The 21,257-nt window shown below is 48.4% G+C and overlaps 1 protein-coding gene across 2 annotated transcripts in view; it reads left to right on the top strand.

Annotated features, from left to right (window-relative positions):
- NEXMIF (neurite extension and migration factor) overlaps nt 1–21,257 on the top strand; it is a 138,992-nt gene that overhangs the window by 58,310 nt on the left and 59,425 nt on the right. The window contains exon 1 of one of the 2 annotated variants that reach the window (XM_040572468.1): nt 1,879–2,163. The exons of the other annotated variant lie outside the window; for it this stretch is intronic. The gene's annotated coding sequence lies outside the window, so the exon portion shown is untranslated. Of the gene's footprint in view, nt 1–1,878; nt 2,164–21,257 lie in introns of those variants that run through there. 2 annotated transcript variants of the gene reach the window in all.

The following is a 21,257-nucleotide window of genomic DNA, read 5'->3' as shown; positions in this document are numbered from 1 at the left end:
TGAGCCCCAGGGGAAAACAGGAAGTTGCTTCCTCAGACCTGTCAACTCTTGTGCTTTCAGGATGAGCCTAATGATGTTGAGCCCTGTATGATTCTTTCACACTTGTCTACTTCAATCTCGCACCACGAGACAAGTAGGTGCTGTGCTGAGGGAGGGATGAAAGTCTTGCCACGGTAGAAATCTGTAAAACGTACACTGGGTGTAAAGGAAATTTGGGATGAGATGCAAATCCTGCGTGTAGCATGGCTGCTTGGTTTGTGTGGTTTTGTTTTTTTTTCTTCCTGCAGTTTAATATGATTTTTGTCTTGATGCATAGGAAACCAAAGCAGGTTTTGGAGCGACACAGGGAGGATAAGAGTGAGGAATTATGCCGAGTGCTTCCCATCCGCCTGATGTTATGTAGGTGGGAGCAAACAGCAGGATTTGGCCACGGAGGGAAGAGAATTAGTGCTGAAATAAACAGTGCATAGGTGGCTGCAGGCCTAATGTCTCAGAGCTTGACCCTCTCTGCCTTTTTTAACCATTTATGTGCCCTAAAGACATTTTGTCTGCAGGCTCCATATAAAAATGCTGAGGCTGTGTTGGACAGAGAGCTATGTTAGTCTGCTGGCTGTTAGATGCAGCCCACTCCTGCACCCTCTTGCACTGAGGACGGACAAGAAATGTTGCCAGGGTAGATTTTGGGAGCAACCCGTGCTCAACTGCCCAAGCTCCACAGCATGAAGTCTACTCTTGCTTCTCAGCGTTTGCTTTGCAGCTCATCTGTGAGCGGTTTCCTCCTCTTCTGCTTCCCAGTGAGTCAGAGAAGGGCAGAGCAGGAGCTGAAGGCAGGCAGGAGGGCAGTAGCTGCATGGCTGCAGTGCCCGAATCCCTTGGGAAGGAGCAGCATCACGGAGCCTGGGGCTGCTGGTTCTCTCCAGAGCGATGAGATCTTTGCAGACAGCTTTCGACAAGTCACACGCAGGTGCTACGTACAGAGTCAGGTGAAGATGGGGCTTGCTTGTCCCTTTGCTGTTGGGTTTGTTTTACAGACAAATGAACAGATCAGGTTTTTGCTGCGTGTGTGAACAGTGTGGTTGTCCCTTTTCTAACTATTCTTCATCTCCTACCTGCTCCATGTACCTATTCATAAGCAAATCTTGTACCAGGCTCTGGTTTTGGTGTACCAGGATGGTATCTGAGGTCACACAGACGAGTGCTCCTGTACAGAGGTGGCTGGAAGTGTGGCAGATGCGGTGGCGGAGCTGCCCTCAGAGCACGGGATGCCACTGGCTGGTGCACACGCGCTGCACGATGGTCCCTGGTGAGTGAAAGGGGTGAACACAAACAGGATAGGAGGACAGAAAGCAGAGTGGGATGTTAAAAGTCTTATTAAAGGCTTTTCTGCTTTATCTTTACTCTCTTCTTTCAAAATAGCTCTAGGTCTTTTAGGTTTGCAACTAATTTGTAGCGGAGTCCCTAATCAAAAATCTGGATCCTGGAGGCTCCGCTGAGTTTGAGCCTTTCTGCGTCCTTATGCAGCTGCAGCACACCAGGTACTCAGACATTTTTTTCTGAGACTATTTTGCCAGCAAAGGCTGTTGTCAGTCCTCTGGGTAGTTAAAAACCAAATTCAAGCAGCCCATTGTGAGGAATCTGAGAAAGTGCTGTCGCCAGCCAGGTTCTCAGTGAATGCTGGCCCTTGCCCAATGATCAAATGGGTGATTTACTATGTGCTTTTCCCCATTGCTATGCAGCAGGCCAGAACTGTTGTGTGGATTTTTTTTAAACCTCTTCTATTGGATTTGTGAGCTCTCTTTGTGGTTTGCCAAATGACCAGCATTAAAAATGACATTCTTTGGCTGTAGGTCTAAAGGTTGTGATAGCAAATCAGAATTTCAGTGTCGGAAATTGGGCCTCATAAGAAGCAGACGTATAAATCAAGGCTGAGCTGATTAAATATGCTCCTTTGCGAAGCGTTGTCGTGGGGCTAAATGCGTCTGCTTCTCCACCGAAGTTCCTGAGGGGTCGAAAAGCGTCGACGTGAAGGAGGAAAGCGTGTTCCCAGGAACAGCAACCGAGTGCTGTGCGTCACCTGCGCAGCCAAAACGCTGCCGCCAAGACCGCGGGCGATGCACTACGGGTAACACCAGCGGTCCTGCTGAGCCCCCTGAGCTCCTCGAGGTATTTGTGCTGAGTCTGATAGATAAAACAGGGAGCTGCGGCCCCCTGGCAGGGCCTGGTGCAGAGCTCTGGGGCTGGGGATGTGGCTGTCACCCGCCGCCTGAGATGGCACCCGCTCTCCTCCAGCTCCCTGCCTCTCCGAGGCTGCCGAGCACTGGCTCAGCGGCGGCGGTGCTGACTGCAGAGCTTCTCTCCGCTGTCTTCTCTGCAGCAGACACTTCAACTGCGACTTGACTAAACAAAGGATTTACTGGCACTTCCAAGGCAGAACGCGTATCAGTCACTCTTTCCGTCTGCGTTTCCTCATTTCTGTTAGTAATCACTCTTCTAGGCGTTGAAAATCGCAAGTGTTCTCTGTTCCAAACTGCTCTTCCAGTTGGACAATGAGAATCAAATCATTTCCTTCATCCTCTCGTGGCTATGAGACCTGCCGAAGAGAAACATCAGGGATCTGTTTATGAAAACAGAGTAGAAGCAGCTAAATACGTCAAAAAACACGTGCAATAACATGCTGTCTTGAAGACTTTCTGAAAGCTTTCCCAAGGCTGTGGTGTCACCCAGGCGGCTGTGGGGCACTGGGGAGGCAGAAGCATCGAGAGATGCACCAGTCCTGCTCTCAGTGCATGTTAAAACAATATTGTGCTAGCACATACCTACACCGGTGACTGTGCTTTTAATGAATATGCACTGTGCTGAGCATGAAATCTAGATAAATCCCCTAGGGACATTTTCTTTTTTGACTGTTCCAAAATCCCATTCAAGCGCATTTGAGTTAGTCATCTGACATCTGCTTGCTTTTCGTTCCTATCTGTACTCATTCAGAGGTAAACTTCCAGGGGTAACCTTTGCCAGCACTTCCCTAAATACTCAGCAATATGCAGGGAGCAGAGGAGAGTGCGCTGAGCCTTTCTGCCTCTCTGAAAAATTTTAATATGATCCAGCGTGAGCAGAATGCAGCTGCCACCTGCAGATTGACATGTGCGGGGGCACCCTGTCCGATGGGCTATGCCTAAAAGGTTCTCTGTGAACCTGAAGAAATTGGTTCACTGATCTTTTTTTTTTTTTCTTTTTTCTGTATTTCCCCCTCCCTTAATCCATCATCTGCAATAGCTTGATTTGGAGGGGCTGGAGAAAGGGAAGGTCTGCAGGAGAAGGCGCTGCGAATAACCCGCCTGCGAGCCGGGAGAAGCGGCAGAGGATCGGGGTGTCGGGGGCAGAGGACTCGATGCCAGCTTCGCTCGGGAGCATCTTTCATTAGATTCAGTGCAGCAGGCATGAGAAAGCAGCTCGTTCTGTCATTATGATCATAGCTCAGGCTTTCTTCTACAGCTTCAGTCCTTCTGGTATCTTTTTTGAGAATTCTGCCGAAGCTGCAGGCTTCCTTGCATCATTAAAGCTCTTGTCCCTGTTTGCCCTGGTTAGTCACTATAAATGAGCTGTTGCATTTGATGCTAACCTAGTGCTAATCTACTACTACTTTTAATAATATCAGAGGCATAACAAATAAATGCTCACTTGTCTAAATCGCCCTTCCATCCCGCTGTGCTGCCTTTAAGACGGATTTGTAGCCTTTCCTTCGCTGCAGTGTACCCCAGCCCACCACGGGCATTGAATGGACAGGGTTTTGTTGCCATAAATTTGGTGAGTTTTAGGGTGACGAACCAGGAGATGCAGCAGTTTATAGGTGGAAGGGAGCGCATGGTCCCTTTGCTAAGGCTGCCCATTGTTTCCAGCTAGTCTGTGCTATTTCATTGATGACAGGCATACATTTTTAAAAGGGAAAAACATCCCCAAATAGTGAGGACGTTTGGGGTCAAATCAAACCCAACTTTATTTTGCCTCATCTCTCAGTATGTTGTTGGTGGTGATTTTTTTTTCTTCCCAACTAGCTGGGTTCTGTGGTGCCAAACGGGGCCCGTGGATTGCCAGAGCAGATGACTTCAGTGCCGGAGCTCGCAGCCCTGCAGGTCGCGGTGCTTACTTGTAAGGAAGGCAAAACGGGGCCAGAGCAGGACAAGGTTTCCCTGATACCCCCATACATCTCCACGTTTGGTCTCTGCTCCCCCTTCAGTCCTGGGCTGAATGCTAAAAGAAGCGAGTTGACACCACCTCGCACAACAGCGATGCCCGATAGCTGTTGGTCTGACTTTTACTAGGGGTGCTGTTTGCCCTGTGGCTCAGTGGTAGTTAAATCAGAGTTAATTCTTACCACGGGTACTTTCCTTTTGGTCATCACCATGCAATATATATATTTTTTTTCCACTGCAAATTAAACATAAGACACTGCGGTGTGTTGCAGTCTCAAGGGATTAATTCTGCAATTTCCAGCCCGATGTTCCATTATCCTGGCATGAAAATGGTCGTCTTAGGTAATGGCTATTTTTATGCAATCGTTTGTTCACCGAGAACTGGGCTGAGACCTCCGATAGTGCGTTGCTGACTGCTAAACAGCCGTCCTGCTACTCGCATCGCCTCTGAGCTTGGCTGTGCTGGTGTGGGGGAGAGAAGCTGGCTGAGAACCTCGTGTGTGCCTGCAAACCCTGCTCAAGGCCGTTTCAGCCCCGTCTTTTTTGGTGAGGCTCAGGAAAACCACATTTTAGGGGGCAGCTCGAAATGCTGGCAAATCTGGGTAAGAAATGGCACTAAGGTTGGTGTTGGTGAAAAAAGAAAACCGTGGAATACCGCTGCGACGTCGCGTGGGTAGGTGGAAAGTCCAGAGCGCTTGAGCACATGCAAACCTCCATATTTTTGGAGCCCAGGCGAGGACAGGCTGGATGGTCTCATCCTTCTGCAGTGTGCTCTGTGTGGTGGGGCAGGGTGCAGCTCAGCCGCTGGTGCAGTTAAACGGGATGAGGTGCTCTTTTCCTGCCTTGTGGGGTGGGTGGTCTAAGCTGCCATCGCCCACAAAAGGCACCCTGGAAGAATTTTGTCTTTTTTCCTCCCCGGTGTGCTTCTCCATCTTACCTTCTTTTAATCCCTGGGTGCTTCTGGGCCAGGCTGGGCTTGGGATGCTGGCGGGTAGCATGGGTGATCGTGGTGCTGCAGAGACGAGCCCCAGGCTCGTTTGCAGCCCTGAGGGTTAGTTGTGGGATCAAGCCAGCGGACCAGGCTCCTTCCAAGCAAACTTAAAAAGCTCTTCGGAGGTAGCAGTGAAAAAATAGCTAAGCAAGCTGAGATCAAAATCGAGTGAAAAGTAGAAAGCTGCAGATACTATCCTTCTGCTTTTCAGTCTGTAGTGGCGAAGCATGCAGTTATTGTCAGGAATTATTTTATTTGGTTAACACTACTAAATAAATGCTTTTGTTACTTTTTCAAGGCCTTTTTTTTTTTTTTTTAATAAACCTGGCCAAACTGCTTGGACACTGCCTTAGCCCCGAATTGGCTTGTGGATCAGTATGCTGTGAAGTTTGTATTAATCAGTGCTCCGCAGTCAGTGTATTGTTGCTTCATTAACCTACTTGTTTTTAAGTACCTGTAAATCACAGAGAGGAGAAGTCCTGCTGGCAGCTGAGAAAGCAGCCCTGTTTGCAGCATCTCTCCTCTCTGAGTCACATTTCTGGTTAGCACTTGGTTTTTATGTTTTCTTTACCTGTGAAATCTGTGGTGTAGCCTAGAAGGGCATTTCAAACGTGTGTATCCAAAATTGCAAGTGCTGTTGCTTTTAACATGTAAGATCCCTGGGGATATTTAGTTCTGGAAGACATCTATTCTCTAACTGTGATTTCACTGCTCACCGGGTCTCATCTAAGGTCTTGTTGTTCGGTAGGTAGATTTTATTTGTCAATATGCTCTATCTTTCCAAAGAGGCAGGGACTTGCAATAAAAATGATTTACTACTTTTTTTTTTTTTTTGAGAATCATTACTGGAGTTGTTAAAGGACACTAATAAATGTTGCTAACAGAAAAATCTTTACAAGATCTATAGGAAGGGCCTGAAGTGAGCTTCAGGTTGGTTTGACTGCAGATGTGACAGCAGTTGCATGTTAATATTTCTCTGGCTAGCGACGACGTCGTTCAGTGGCCGTGTCCTCTTCGGGAAGAAGAGGAGGGGATGGAAGGAGGAAGAAAGGGTTGTTTTTGCTGTTGAACATTCAGACACTCACAACTGTAAGGAGTGAGCTCCTGTAGAGTCGGGACGGACCCGATGACGCTCAGCGTTCTTGTCCTCGTTTTTGGCAGGTCCCTTTTCATGTGGTGCCCATTTGGGGTGCTCCCGTGGGGACTCAGCTGGGGACGGGTGCTCGGACCTGTGCCACACGTCAGCCTTGGTGTTCAGAGGAAGCAGCCCCTGAGCTTTTGCTGTTTTTCCATTATTTCTTGGAATTGCAACGTCAAGGTAATAGGGAGCAGTGGATGTTTTCCATTTCATAGCCTTTATCCCGTATCCTGTCGGTGGCTGGATTTTTGTTGTTGTTGTTGGAAGTGCTGTCGAACACTCGTTGCAACTTGGACAACGTGGATTTAGGGCAGAAAGCACCTACGTGCAGTCAGACCCCAAACATGACTCACATTGGTAATTAATCGCAGGCACCGGGTGTGCAACATGCTTTCCATTGAAACGTGGGCTATTATGCAACATGAGCTGACAAGTGCATTTTTGAACATTTTTCTCTGACTGCACATAAGCATCAGTGCTGAAATGTGGAGAGCTTTTTAATTGAGTGATATTCTCTAGGAGAATCAAATACATATTAACAAAATTTTTTAAACATAACAAAGAATAATTGAGCCTCAATAGTATCTGATTACGTTTGGTGTAAGCCTCACAAAAATCAATTTTTCTTACAGATTGAAACTGCAGTTGCGTTTTCATGTGTGCATTTCTGTGCCAGACACGCTATTGGCACTTCAGTGCCTGACTTCTGGGTGAAAGAGTTCCCAATATACAAAATAAATACGGGTGGTTTCACTGGGTCACCAGCCAGGTGCCATTGCCATTGCTGTTGTTGTTCACCAGCCTGTCCTACCTGTTGAGAAGGGGAACATTATCTGTAAATATAAGCTGTGGGCTTTGAAGGAATCTTCCCCAAACTCCTAAAGCACATAAAGCTTTCTCTAGATTATTATTTAGACCAAACTTATTAAATAAGTGCGATTTTTTTTTTCCTAGCATGGGATTTTTAATTTATCAATCTCTTGCCTAGTGGTGCTAGAGGAGACAAAAGAGAATCTCCCCAGTATTTAATTTTATTTCAGATTTTTTTTTTCTATTTTCCAAGTAAACGCTCATTTTACATCATCATCCTTTCCAGCCATTCCATGACAGATGCCACGTGGAACATTTTGTGTGATCCTCTTTAGACATAGTCCTGAAGGCAGCCTGTGCACGTAAGCATCCACCACATTTAACCTGCCCTGGCTGTGCACCCTTGTCCTGCGCTCAGAACGGGATCCTGGCGATACCTCACCCCTCGTGGCATCCCCGCCTGCGGCTGAGCCCCGGAGGAGGCCCGCAGGTAGTTTTTGGGGTTGATTGATTCATAGAACACCCTTTTCCCCTGCAGTTAATACCTCGGAGGGGTTTGGACGATTTATGCGTTGCCTTTAGTTGTTGCTGTTTTAAAAATAAACGAGCAGTTTCCCCACGCCCCCAAAACTCCCACATTGGGGGAAAAATAGGCGTAATGCTGAGGCTCCTTGGCACGTGGAGATGCTCCCGAGTGCCCTGTTCTGCAGCAGCCCTTGCGAGGCAGATGGAAACCCTTCTTTTTGATATATCTGCTTCCAGCAGGCATATGCACTGCTTCGTCAAAAAGGTGACAGCTCATCATTAGCCAGTTCGGTCACACGTGTTACGGCGGTGAGCGATGTTTGATCAAGTGAAGCCCAAGGTAAGACATGAAGAAATAGGTTGTAGAGCATGCTTTGTTAATACAAAACACGGAGGTGGCTCCCCAGAATCTAGCGCAAACATCTAATAGCTCCGATTTTATCCTCATCTCGTGAAATGTGCTGAGCTTAAGTGGAAGCAGCTGCCTCCTGCACAGAGAGAGCGAGCGCTGGCCCCCCCGGCCCCCAGCCCCTGCGCTCAATTAGCTGCTGTTTTGCCTCCAAGGGCTGCATTATGACCACTCCTCCCACCAGAGACATTAGCAAATATGCAGCACGGTAATGAATTTGTAAATAGAGAGCGGGGCTAACGAGTGGCCTCCGCGCAGGAATGCAGCAGGTATATATTAAGCCAGGTGTATGGGGCGGGGGGAGGAAAAGCTTCTCCAGGCTGGATTTTATAATTAGGGCACATGGTGTAACTCTTTTGTTTTGCAGAAGCCAGCTTTATTAATTGATGTAGAAGGTTGCTGTGTGCTATTCATTGTTTGATTAAAATGCCTGTATAAATAATTAGGCCTCTTCTGTTTGTTTTATTTTTGCACCCAATTTACATTTTCAGCCAGAACGAAAACGAATTAGCGAATGCATTTATTTTCCAAAATTTTTAACCCGTGGTGCTTCTCCCCCCGGCCAACCGCTGCAGTAATGAGGTGACCCTTGAGCTGTGCTACCCCTGAGCCCAGCAGCTCTGCTCCTTGGGGAAGCTGTGCTCCTCCTCCCTCCTTGGCACGCTCCCAGCGGTTTGGGGCGCAGGATGGATTTCAGAGGCACCAGGAACTGCGTTAGTTGTTACATCAGGGCCTGTCTTTCCTTGTTAACGCAGGGCAATTTGCCTGTCGGCAGTAAAGGTGGGGCAGCCCCGAGTCGGTACGAGATGTGGCTGCTGCAGAGGGTTGCAGGATGCATGTCTGGAGCATGCAGGGATGTGAGCGCCCGCCTTGGCTGTCACGGCCATGCTGCAAATACGGGAATCGTGGATGACCCACGTGGAGACCTGGTTCTTCCTTCTCGTCTGCATACAGCTGGTTTTCTGCATCAGATCAGGTGTGTGCCCTCTCGATGGAGTTGAGCCCAGCTCTGCAAGTCTGCTGCGCTTCCTGCTGTTCCACGCATCCCATATAATTCGAGTCCCTCTTGGCGGAGAGATCGATGTCGCCTTCTTATTTTTTCCCCTCCTCTCGCAGTCCGAGCACTCACCCATTTCTCCCTCTGGCCACAAGTCCTTCTGCCCGGGCAGCACCGAGGCTTGAGAAGAGCTGTGCTGGTCCCTGCTCCGGAGGACAAGCTGTGGTCATTGTGCCTCTCGTGCTGCGGAGTTGGGGAGGATGGGAACGATGATGCATGCCGGCTGATTCGCGTTGGTGCCTGCCCTGCTGAAAAGCTTAGCCAGCTGATGTCTGAAAATGGGCGTCCTCGATGTTGATCTCCTCTATTCTTCTGATCGTAAGGACAAAAATAAGAAGCGGAAAATTTCTTTCTTGGTTCATTAAGAGTGCCTAGTGTCATCGTGCGTGGCCTGGGAATCTCACCCAAAATCTCCTCTGCCTCGGAGCAATGCACGTGGAGAACTGGGAGAGGCTGTTTTTTTACTCTTTCCCCACTGTTTCTGCCTAGCCCCAGGCTGGTCCCACGGCATCTAGGCAGGGTGTCAGAGGAGCTCTCCTCTGGCAGACCGCGGAGGATTCTCCCTTCTGGAAGGGCCTGGCCAGCAGCGCACGCTCTCTGAAGTTTTTTCAGGCACGGATCGATAGGCAAGCACAGTTTAACAGCAGCTGCAACAACAACAACAGAGAAAGCTCGCTCTGTGCGGCTGATCCCCGGGGAGAAGTGGAGAATTGTCCTCGTAATAAGAGAGACTCAGTTAGGAGTAAGTAGCTCTCCCTGGGAAACTCAGGAGTGGGGGCTGCCTGGGAAGGCAGCAGGAGAAAGAAGTGCTGTTCGTCTCTCCTGGCTCTCCAGCCAAGCTTTGCTGCAGCCCTCATCGCTCCCTGCTCGCTTTGTTGCTAATGATGGTGGCATCTTTGTGCTCACGGGGCGAGTGCCCACTACGAAGGGAACACAGAGCCAGAGCCTCCTGCCTCGAGGTCTGCAGGGGCAGCAGTGCTGAGCCGACAGCGAGCCGCTGCCGCTTACACCGACACCTCACCGATTTGTGGCCGCAGCTCAGCACAACGCGTCCCTCACCAGTGTGTCTTGTCCTCACCATCCCTCGTCCTTTCCAGCCCCTCTCCTCATCCTCCTCGCCTCACCTGCATCACTCTGGCTGGCCATGTCCTCCGTGCGATGGGACCTGGTGAGATCTGTGCTTGGGCGGTGTGGGGCAGCACCACGATCCTGCTGTCAGCACCTCCTGCTGTGTCCCAAACGTTGTTGGACCCTGTTCCAGCTTCTTCAGAAGACACCAGAAATCCCCACGGTTCCTTATGGAGGTGGAGCATCACAATTAAGCATATTTTGAAAGCACACGGCTGAAGGGTGTGATCCTGGAAAATGCTACAAACTCCCAAAAGAGCGTCTTGCCTTCTGGCTGAGGTTTGCTGTCCGTCGCCGGCTTGCTTGCGAGTTGCAGGGTGTGCACAGACAGACTGGGAGTACGAGCTCTGCACGTCTCCCCCGTGCTCTGGGGGATACCACGGTATTTCCTCCTTCCCTTGTTGCTCAGAAGACATGTTTCTTTGCTCGAATTCCCTCGTTGTGTGCTGAGAAGTTGGGCAGCAGAGCATGGCTTAGGCTGCAGTCGGTGGTGCCTGGCGAGGTGCGGGAGCAGCAGCTGGGAGCCAGGGCTGGCCAAGGTCGGTCCTCACTGCTTCATGCCTCTTGCTGGTTTTATCTGCTCTTATTTTCTAGGAAAATCATGGCTTGGATAGTTTGGATCAAACACAGCATTATTTTTTCTTTTTGCTCCACTTAAATGCTGCATCCTCTATTTAGTCCTTTTGCCTTCGCTGCCAAGCACGGCGTAGTCAATGGGTGGGATTTTTTTCAAGAAACTCAGACTTTTCACTTAAAAAAAAAAAAGTTGAGAACGTAGCATAGCGAATATGCATGTGTCTGAGCAAGTTGTAGTGCATGCAGCCAAACCAAAATGCTCCCACCCTCGCTTCTTCCTTTCGCTTTCATGGATGTCTCTGGCCATTGTGAGTGGAAGGGCTGGGGCCGTGCGTGCAGGATCGTGCCCAGCGTGGTCATGGCAGGGCACATCTGCAGGCTGGAAGGACAGGAAGCTTGGACTTGTGTCTCTGACACCTTATTCTGTACTGTTTGATCAATCTCCTAATTTCCATCTGGGACACGAAGCGAGTCGTGCTTGTCCAATTTGGGGCATGAGGGTTTGAAGCCATATGTTGTGTATTTTGACATCCTCGTGCTGAAGGAATTCTGTAAGCACATGCCAGGTGTGTGTCCATCCTTGGGAATATGTATGCTTGGCGTAACGCTGCACGTAAGGAATGAAGTGTTACCATTTTACTGCTTATCTTGCTTTTCTCGTCAGCTTCCCAGGGAAGTCACTGTGATGCCGCAGGCGTTCTTGGTTGGCTCCTCCAAAATGTAGGTTGTCTAGAAAGCTGGAGTAAAATGCTGCCCTTGTAAGTGGAGTAGCAGGGAAACATGTATCTGTTTATGAGGAAAATTACAACGCTTTACTGAGGCTTTCAGAGAGGCTGAAGTATAAAACTTGAAACCATTCACATTGTTATCTTCGCTGCGTGTCTTCAGGTTTACTTTGTGCTTTGATGCCGGAGTGAGATCTCGGAGAAGCCTGAGCTGGGCACAGTTAGCAATTTGCTGCAGCACAGGGCTGTGATACCAGGATTGAGCCCACTGGAGTATATGGGCTGATTCCCCATTTTTTTGGACAGAATTATGCTTTTCCTGCCTTAAAATATTACTATTTGGTATTGCAGAAAAATCAAACATTGGTGACTTGCTGCAGTGGAGGGCAAATCCCAGAGAAGTTCAAGTTCAAGACCAGGCTTTCCAGCTCGGGGCCGTCTCTGATACGTGCTGGATGCATCGATGGGGTGAAAAACCTCCGGGCTGGGTGCGTGCGGTGCCGCTCAGTAGGAAATCGTGGGGGCAAAGAGTTTGAGTTGGCTGGAAAGACTCCTGTTAATTTTGTTCCTTGTCGTTTCAGACACAGTTCCGTGATGGTCGTTAGGATCTTTAGCCATGCATTAATCTCGGCTCTGCTGAGCTTCACGCCGCTGCTCGTCCACCATTATAGTGCCAGGTTTCTGTGCATTGCAATTGGAAATAAATTTATTTATTGCACATTCTTTGACCTTGGCATGTTTGTAACCCTTGTGATTATTAGAGGGAAAAAAGGAGGACTTCTGGGAATAATTGCCTTGTTTGTTCTTTATCTCCGAAGCATTGATACCTGCAGTTCTGTGCTGAGATAATTAAATCTTAGAATCACAATCGCACCGAGAGAATCTCTCCGTTTCTGTAGGCAATGTTTTTTTTTTTTCCCGTAGGTAGAAAAGTGCATTTTCCATTTGCAAACTATCTGCGGTGACTTTGGGAAAGCGGTTATGCCGAATGTCCAGCTGGAGCCGCGCTGCCTTGAGATAAGGGCTCTGAAATACATGCTCGAGTCACCTTTAAAAATAATCATGTGAAAACATGTGCACGAGAGAGTAGTCGGGAATCAGGTGGTACCTCTCGGTATCCATAGTGAAAACAATTTTAGAAACCACTCCTCTCATAAATACTGCATTTTTGGGATATCTCTTCTTGCGTTCTCTATTGCCAAGTGCATTGGCATGAAAGCAGCTTTCCTCAGAAATTAATCCGTGCCTGCTGTCTTTTCCCGATGGGGTGACGAGAGCTGCTGTAAGTGGAGCTGGTGAAGCTCCATGGGAAATGTAGACAAAAAATTAAGAGCTCAAAAGGAAAACGTTCAGATATTTTGAAATATTTTTTTTGATCAGACAAAAACTCCTGCTCCTTCTTTCCTTTTATTTTTTATTTTTGATCCATTCTTTGTTTTCTTAGGCTGTTTCTCCCTCCCTGGTACCACGCCATTTTGTTTTCTTTTCCTGTTTAGATGAAATAATGAAAAATGAACCAATTTTACTTCTGGCTGCCTTTTGGGGTGAAGCACGGCTGGGAGCAGGGCACGGGGAAGGAAAGCTTCCCCTGGCAGCTGGTGCTAGCGTTGGGTTATTGTGCTGGTGTAGCCCGCAGCAGCACTCTGTGGCCGGAGAGCATCCTCGCGCTGCTTCCCATCCTCCCTGGTCTTGCTTCCTCTGCCGCGCAGGATTGGGACCTTATCCAGAGCCACCCTCCTCCTGCTTCAACTTGCACTAAGTTTTTAGAAGGAAAAAATAATCTGCCCGCAGTGCAGAGCAGGTTTATACAGGATCCGGTACATTTTCTCGCTGTGTTTTCTCTCCTCTTTCCTTTCCCTAAGGACACGGTAAGGTATTCGTTAGGTGTCATCCGAGTCATCTCAACATCTTGTTTTCCAGAACCTGTGATTTGTACCGAGAAAGTTGGTTATGCTGCACAGGGTGTTTAAAAAATAAAACAAAAGCAGAAGGAGGCTTGTTAGCAGCTGGGAGAGGCTTGTACTTGCCGTCAGGAAGCTTGTTTGGAGGCACGGGGAGCTGAAAAGGCAGCCCCCAGGGGCGGGGGGCTGCAGGCGGTGCGCTTGGGGTCACCCCTGGTCTGGTGGCGAGGCTCAATTTTTGGCTCAGGTGAAACATTTGTCATTGGAAATCGTTTTATGGAGGTGGAGGAGTAGGCAAGGGAGGCACCAGGAAAGCCGTGGGGCCTCTTGAAGTACAGCTGGTCCTCGCTGGAGAGGTGCTCCCCGAGCGGAGCGTTGCTCAGGGATCTGGGTGGCTCAGGGTGAAGAGCTGCACCTTGTATCTGTGTGGGCAAACGGCAATAACGCTTCATCACCCCTGAACTCATTCCTGGTGCCCCCTGTGAGGGAACTGGGGCTAAAACCCAGTCCTTTTCCCCAAGGACTTGCTTGAGTCATTCCCCCTCGGGTGAGCCCTGGATTCCCAGCACTGCTTTCCAGGGCAGAGCTCCAGCCTGGCGTGCTGCAGGGGAGCGAGGCAGGATTTTCACTTCCCCGTTGTGCATCGTGCTTTCCTCCGGAAAGCTTTCACAGCTCCGCGCCGTGCTGATTGACATATCTGTGCCTGCTTCATTGCAACTTCTGGGCTGCCTTTTCCAGAGGAAAACACTGTTCCCCTTAAATTTGAAGGTGTGAAACAAACTGCCTGGCTGAGGCTCGCTGCAAATCTGGTCTTTGCAAGCAACAAACATTGATATTTTCACGTCGTAAAAGTTTACCATCCCTCTTTGTAGCGTTTTTTTTTATGGGGGAATTGCTGAAGAAGTCGATGTCCTTAATTGCAAGCCGCAGAGGGGCTCCTGCGTCCGAGCTGCTGATGGTGGGCACGGGACTGCTGCAGTGGTGCGAGGCTGGGAGGGATCGCCGAGATAAAAGGTAATTCCATTGAAAAAACTGCAAAAGGCCCTAAAATCTGTTTGATCATATTCCTCTGACTGAGTAAATAGGGTGTCAGGAGCTGGAGACACTTATTGCCAGATTTTCAATCGGGTGCTAGAAGGGAGCCATCATGTTTGCTGAAGGATGTTCAAACCTCCCTTTGTCATGATAATGAGGCAGTGCCTGGGCAGCACACACTGCCAGCTACTGCAGTGTTTTTCTCTCCTTCGGATTCAGCCTGTTCGGAGAAAGAGAGAAAGGGCCGCTGAATGTACAGTTGACCCAATCTGAAGCACATCAATAAGCTATAAACACTGCTTTGTACGGAGAGCCGGGAGAGAGCTGCTTTTGTGTTAGGTGACCCGTCTTGCAGATTTTTCTCCTTTTACAGTGAAATCTCTTACTGAAGTTTTGGGAATACAGGAAAGGGAAATGACTTGGAGGGAAACGAGGGGCTCCCTGGCTGTGTGGGACAGGGAGCGGTCGGACGGGCGCCCCGGCTGTGCCTGCCACGCTTGGGCAGGCAGGGATGTCTCGCGTTGTCACCGCTCTCGATGGCAGGAGCACATGCCCAGGACAGCCTGGCAGCACGGCTCACTGACGGAAAGGTATTGCCTTCGTGAGAGCTGCTGCTGGAGCAGAGAGGGGAGGGCTGCAGTGGGCTTTCTTGGTGGTGGTCTTCCTATCAGGGCCATTTTTTTATTTATTTTTGTTCTTCTTCCCCCCTCTTGCTACTCTGAAAGACTCTTCTTTTAAGAAAATTCCCCGTTTTAGCCCTTCCGATAGCAGCCTGTGAGTTGTTCCACAGCTACCAAGTGGCTCTGACTTCATTGACAGCAGTCATTAAAGGATGCTGTAGGCTTGTGTCTGGCTCAATCTAATTTTTAAATTATCTTCTTTCGATATAATGCTGTCTTAAGTCAGTTGGCGTACTGGGTAAGTAGAAGAGCAGCAACGCGTTGATATTGAACGTTTCCAGACGTGAAGGCTTGATCTGACCCGGCAGGATCTCACTGCCAAAGTCAGACTGGCTTGAAGACTTTCTCCTTGATAGGGTCTGTGGCACGGGGCGCCCTCATTACCTCGCCAGGACATGGCCAGCGTGGCTTTTTCCCTCCTGGCTGCCTCTGCGATGTGCTCTGCCAGCAGGGACGAGCCGGGAGCGCAACCAGGGCAGGGCTGGGTCCTTTCGCTTCCATCATTTTGGGGAGCTTTTTCCCTTTCTTTTTCAGCCAGCGGGTCCTGATCCTTTGCGGTAGGGTGCTTACGTGAAAGTCCGCAAATGGCTATTTTTTTTTATCAGTATTTAAAACAAGAGGAGCTGGTGTCAGAAGCCAGGAGGAGCAGTTCCCAACCCAGCCGTGACCGGTGCCGTTTGTTGGGATTTGTCGGGTCCACCCTGGGGCTCTTGCAGTGCCATGCTTACTGCATCCCTTAAGCACTGGCTGTGCATCCTAATAGGACAAGGAGATTCCTATCTCAAGTTTTCTTTTTTAGTAATTTCATCCTGTTTCTCCTCCTAATAGCTCCCCCATGCTGTTTTTTATTTCCTGCTTGATGTTTACACCTTTCAGCCACACACAGATACAGATCTTGTCCCACTCTGCTAGGCTTTTGCTCAGGGCTGGACATGTTCAAATCTTTTGATCTTCCCTCAGAAATTTTTCCTTTCAAACCCTTAAACATTTTTGTTGTTTTCTTTGTACTCTGTTCAATTTGTCAATGTCTTTCTGGTAATGAGGTGTCCAGAAGTGAATACATTATTCCATTTATGGATTAATTACATCTGTAGAGAGGGGAGACTGCACCATCCTGCTATGTGATACATTTTTCTGTGTTCTCTGTCTCTGAAACCTGTCTTTTAGCTGCCACGTCTTCCTGCGACTCCATCTCGAGCTTCCTGCCCTCTGCCTCTGCACGTCCCTGCCTGGCTGGCTGCGTTCCCAACATCTCCTTCTCAGCATGGCTGGACTTTGGGTGATAGCCTCTTCGATATTACGTTTCCTTTTCCAAACAGAAAAAGGCTTTCTATGCTTTTTCCCACCTCCTTTCAAATCTGACAGGTTTGGAAGCTCCTCCTGACGAGGACAGGTTCGTCTCCTCCGTGTCCTCTTAGGATGATGTTGGTAAGGTGGCCCCGAGAGAAGATGGGTGCCTTTCTTAACTGGAGGTGTCCCAGTCAATCAGAGCAATTCTTGCTCTGTGTATTTTCCTGTTCAGTCCTGTGGTGCGTTTCAGTGCACTCTAGGTGAAATTTAATAAACCATATTCCTTCCTCTTCCGGATTATTAATAAAGCTGTTCAGATAAAATCTACCGCAGATCCACGCGGTACCTTGGCAGCTTCCTCCACTTCTTTTGTTTTGTGAGGCTTCAACCAGCTTTTAGGTGTATAAACGCACTGAGGTTCGAGTAATTTGTGTCCAAGGGACCAACATCCATGGGCAGGGGCTCGTGGCTCTCGGCAAGCTCTGGCTCTGGCCTTTGGGACAAAAAATATTGTCAGCTAGCTTCGATTCTTACAGGTGCTGAGGCTCAATTCCTCCTAAAACAGGGAGAGTTGAGGCTGCTCAGATTTCTGCACGATCCGTCCTTTTAATTTCAGACCCGAGTCTCAAAAACGCTACCATAATCCATGTGGCATTTCCTTTCTTCTTTTCATTAAATAAATTATTTGCTCTAACAAACCAAATGTGCATAACGAGGTGTTCTCGGCAAATCTGCACTTCTTGGAGCTTGCTGAGCTGCCACCCGCGACAGAGAGTTTTTCCTTAATAATTTTTTCTGTTCTTATACTAGGAATAGAAGTTAATTGCATCCACCTATTTAAGCAATTTCCAGAATTAGGTATTAGGCTTATGTTTTGAAGGAATTTGCTAAATTTCCCTTTAAAAAACAATTCTTCACAAATAACAACACTTGATTTCTGTGGTTAATTGCACAGATTGAGTGATTTGGCACATGTCTGCATTTTCCAGATACTCCCTTTTTCTCTCCTTCAGTGGTGGCTATTTTTATAAACTCGCCATCCCTCTCTGATAGTGCAGGCATCTTTTCTTAATTTACTTTTGAAGACAAATTTAATAAAGGAATTCCCTTTCTTAGCCATATTTGAATCATTCTTTTCATCTTTTCTCTTATTAATTCCCCTACTTGTTCTTAACCAGGTTTTCGCGTGTATGTTTATAAATAAGTCTTCCTTCATTCCTTAATCCTTTTGTCTAGCATTAACTCGTACTGTATTTTATTGTTAGCATTTAATTGACTCTGTGAGAATTAAATGTCCATGTGGTACTTGCTGTTTGTTCTCCTCCTTGCTTTTCACAGCACTCCAGCTCCTACGAAGACATATCGGATGCTTAGGATTTGGGGGGGGGTTCGCCGTGTGCGTGGGGGGTTGTTTTCCTCTGTTTTGTTTGAGCAGTGTTGTGTTAATTGTGATATTCTTCCGAATTTGCCACCTGGCACGTTGTCAGCGCAGGTGGAATTTGTGGAATTCATTTTGCCAGCTCTGCTGATGGGTCTGGAGGTGCCAGATCTGGAAAGATGCTGAGGAAGTCCTACGGGGCTTAGCTTTCTTTTATGGCTTTGCCTTGCAAAGGAAGCAAATAACTTGATATGCCTGAACTGATGTGGTTTGTGGCCACTGGTCCCAAATTTCAGTAAGGTAAGGTCCAAAGGAGGTCTCTAGCAGCTGGAGGGCCAAATTGCATCCTAGGCAAATGCAGACCGTCATGGTGGAACCGTCCTTCCTTGCTTAAAATCCTCTGCATCCGGGATTTTTTTTTTACTTTGGATTTGCAGCGAAAGGCTGCAGCCTCTTCAGGTTGATTTTTTCAGTGCTGATAACGCAGTAATTTAGTCAACCTGAGCTTCCCTGTTGAATTTCAGCTTATTGGCGTTATAATTAATTTTGACACGTAACACCACCCCTCCAACTTTCACTCCCAAATCTATTAATGCGTAACGATGAAAAGTGTGTTCTGTGCATAATATTGTTTTAGAGTTACAGATCTTAAGTCCTCGTTGTCTGAGAAGAGCAGAGTATAAATGCATTAAATCCTCGTAGCTGCAGCTTGCTGAAGGCTGGAAAGGGTCTGAAGTTTCTTAGTTTGTGGTGACAACTTATCTTAGACATGAAGTTAGCCGTGCGTTTTATTAAAACTTGAGCTCCACTCTTTCAGTTCAGTGTCTTTTCACTGTACTTCCTAACGTGCTAATTATAAGACACTGGACTGCATTACATCATGTTCAGCCTCGCTGCTTCGCAGTATTTATAGGACTGCAGCTTCCTTGGCTCAGTTTTTGTGAACTTAGAGAAGATGAAGGCAGTCAGTGGCAAAGAAACAAACAAACAAAAAGCCCACAACCCCGGGTGCGTTTGTTACAAAGGCCATTAGCAATTACATCACTGGCGTGCAGTTAGATTTCATTTTCCTTCTGTACTCGGTAAAACCCCAGAAAGAATGCCCATGAGGAATTAAGCCGTAAAGACTCTGGTGGAGGAAGTACGTTAAAAGCAATTAGCAGAAATTTAACAAAGTAGATGAAAATCAAATCGGGGCTCTCCCAGAATTTCCGACGCGGTGCTGGGTAATCCCCAGTGTTGGGTTTGCAGCAGGAAACCCGTGCTGGGGCTGGGGAGCCTGCTCCTGGCTCGGGCAAGCCCCGAGGAGCCCTCAGAAATTCCAGGAAATGCACATTTTCCCAGCCAAGAGCCTTTTGTTTTTTCTTTTTCTTTTTTTTTTTTTTTGTCATTTTTGGGTTTTATGTTACACATGACAGCGTGTTTGATGGAGATGCCAATTCCTGACTGCCTTTGTGGTGTTTTTTTGTTTTTTTTTTTCCCGTTTCCCTCCCCCCTCTCCTTTTTTCTTATTAAAAGCAAAGGAAAATGGGCAGATTGTCCTGCCTGGGGAGCACAGCCGAACAGCTGGTACGGCTTCAGATCAGGAGGGGAGAAAGCAGGAGTAAAATGAGCGCTCGGAGAGAGCGAGCAAACATCTCGGGGAGAACCGGGCTCGCTTCGCTCTGCAAACAAAATGGAAGCGTCAGCGGAAGCGGGGCTGCCGGGGACGGGGTGCTGGGCTGTGTGCTTCTCAAAATCACAATTTGCAGCCTGCCCACTGCCTGGCGTGCGAGCCGAGGGCAACTCCGGCACCAGCAGGCTGTGAGAGGTGGCGAGGCGGAGGAAGGAGGCTCTCGTTATTTCTGTAACAGCCAAGGACTATAACCCAACTGTTGTCACCAGCAGAAACTGAACCGGAACACCCTTTGCAAGGAGACTGAGGATGAAAAGGGCGAGATGCAGTAAAACACCAGCGGTGCATGCTGGAGCCTCGCCGGCCGGGCAGATGCCATGCCCCTGGGCTGCAGGAGGTGCCCAGGGGGTACAGGGGGATTTGGGCAGCTGGTGCTCAGCCTGGGGGAGCTGAGCGGGGTCTCTGCGAGGAACACGTCTGCTGTGAAAGCCCAGGAGCTGGGGTAACGTCCTGGAGGAGGCCAAGGGATGGATGGCCTTGCCTGGCGGGGCTGGAGCAGCCAAGGCTTATGGTCATCCTTCTTCACCGTGACAGCACAAGGGCCCGGTCAGGGTAGATTTTGGGCACTGCTGCCCCAAATGTGCCCCCTGCACTGCTGCAACAGGAGTCTATAAATTAACATAGGGACAACTGTTATATCCACGTTTCTGCTCCAAATTCTCAAAAGTCCCTGCTTTTCTCTATAAATCTATACCTGGGTTGTCAGTGGGGGCTGCCACAGGGAACTTCGTGTCACTGATTACTTCCAGAGCTCGATTCCTTGCCCTGCTGGATCCTGGGTCTGCAGTGCTCTCCAGCCCCATGCTTCGCGTGGAGCTGGAGGAAGGGTGGCCGGATCGCTGTGGAGACATGGAGAGAACGTCAAAGGTAAAGCTAAACAACAGGGCAGACACAAAAAGGCTGTGAGTGAGGTGGAAATTGCAGGCAAATAGACAATAGAAGAAAGTTTAAGTAGCAATTTGTTCTCCTCTGCACAAGGAAACGCACTTCGTTTTTGAAAGACCATCCTTCAGGAAGCTGTACTCCTAAATGCAAAACTAAATATACCCTGGGAGAACCGAAACTGGTTATTGTGCTACCCCTCAAACGTGCACGCAGGAAAACAAAAGTGAACAGTGATTGACAGAGTTAATCTGTTCTTAATAGGTGTTTTATTTCAATATTCATTTTTCTCATTTGCATAACTGCTTTCCTTCAGATTTCCTCTCAATACCGTGCCTTTCTCCTGGTTCCTCCTGCATTGGCGGAGGTGGGTCAGGACCTGGGGACATCCCTGGTGTGTCAAAACCTGTGGCTACCCAAAGGGACCCTGCCAGCAAGCGCTGAGTTCGGAAAGCCATTCAATTCTTGGTGCAAGATCGTTTTCTCCTCGAAATAATAGTACAGGATTTTTCTTAACAACTTCAGTCCTGTTTCTTGTGTCTCAGATGAAAACCCACGAGGTGCTGAGCTGCTTCTGCGTGCTAAAGGTTCTTGATGAGGGAGATAAAAAAGAGCGTGCGAGACTGATGCACGCTGAGGCAGCATTTCCAAGGCGTTTCTCACAGCCCTCCAGGAGAAAGAGGAGGAGAGGCTCCTTTTGCTGGCTCTACAAGAGCAATTGTGTGTGTTCCCTTCCAGTTGTTAAACACTGGAGTTGGACTGGAAACCCAGAACATCTCAGGTTAACTCCATGTTAACACAAATCCACCAAAATCAGCGTCCAAGCATGCCCGGGGCAGCAGCTTCTCCTACAAAGAATCGCTGGAT

This window comes from Cygnus olor, chromosome 13 (genome assembly GCF_009769625.2).
Source record: "Cygnus olor isolate bCygOlo1 chromosome 13, bCygOlo1.pri.v2, whole genome shotgun sequence".
Classification (NCBI taxonomy): domain Eukaryota; kingdom Metazoa; phylum Chordata; class Aves; order Anseriformes; family Anatidae; genus Cygnus; species Cygnus olor.
Note: the sequence above shows the minus strand (reverse complement) of the source record. Positions and strands in the feature narration are given on the sequence as shown.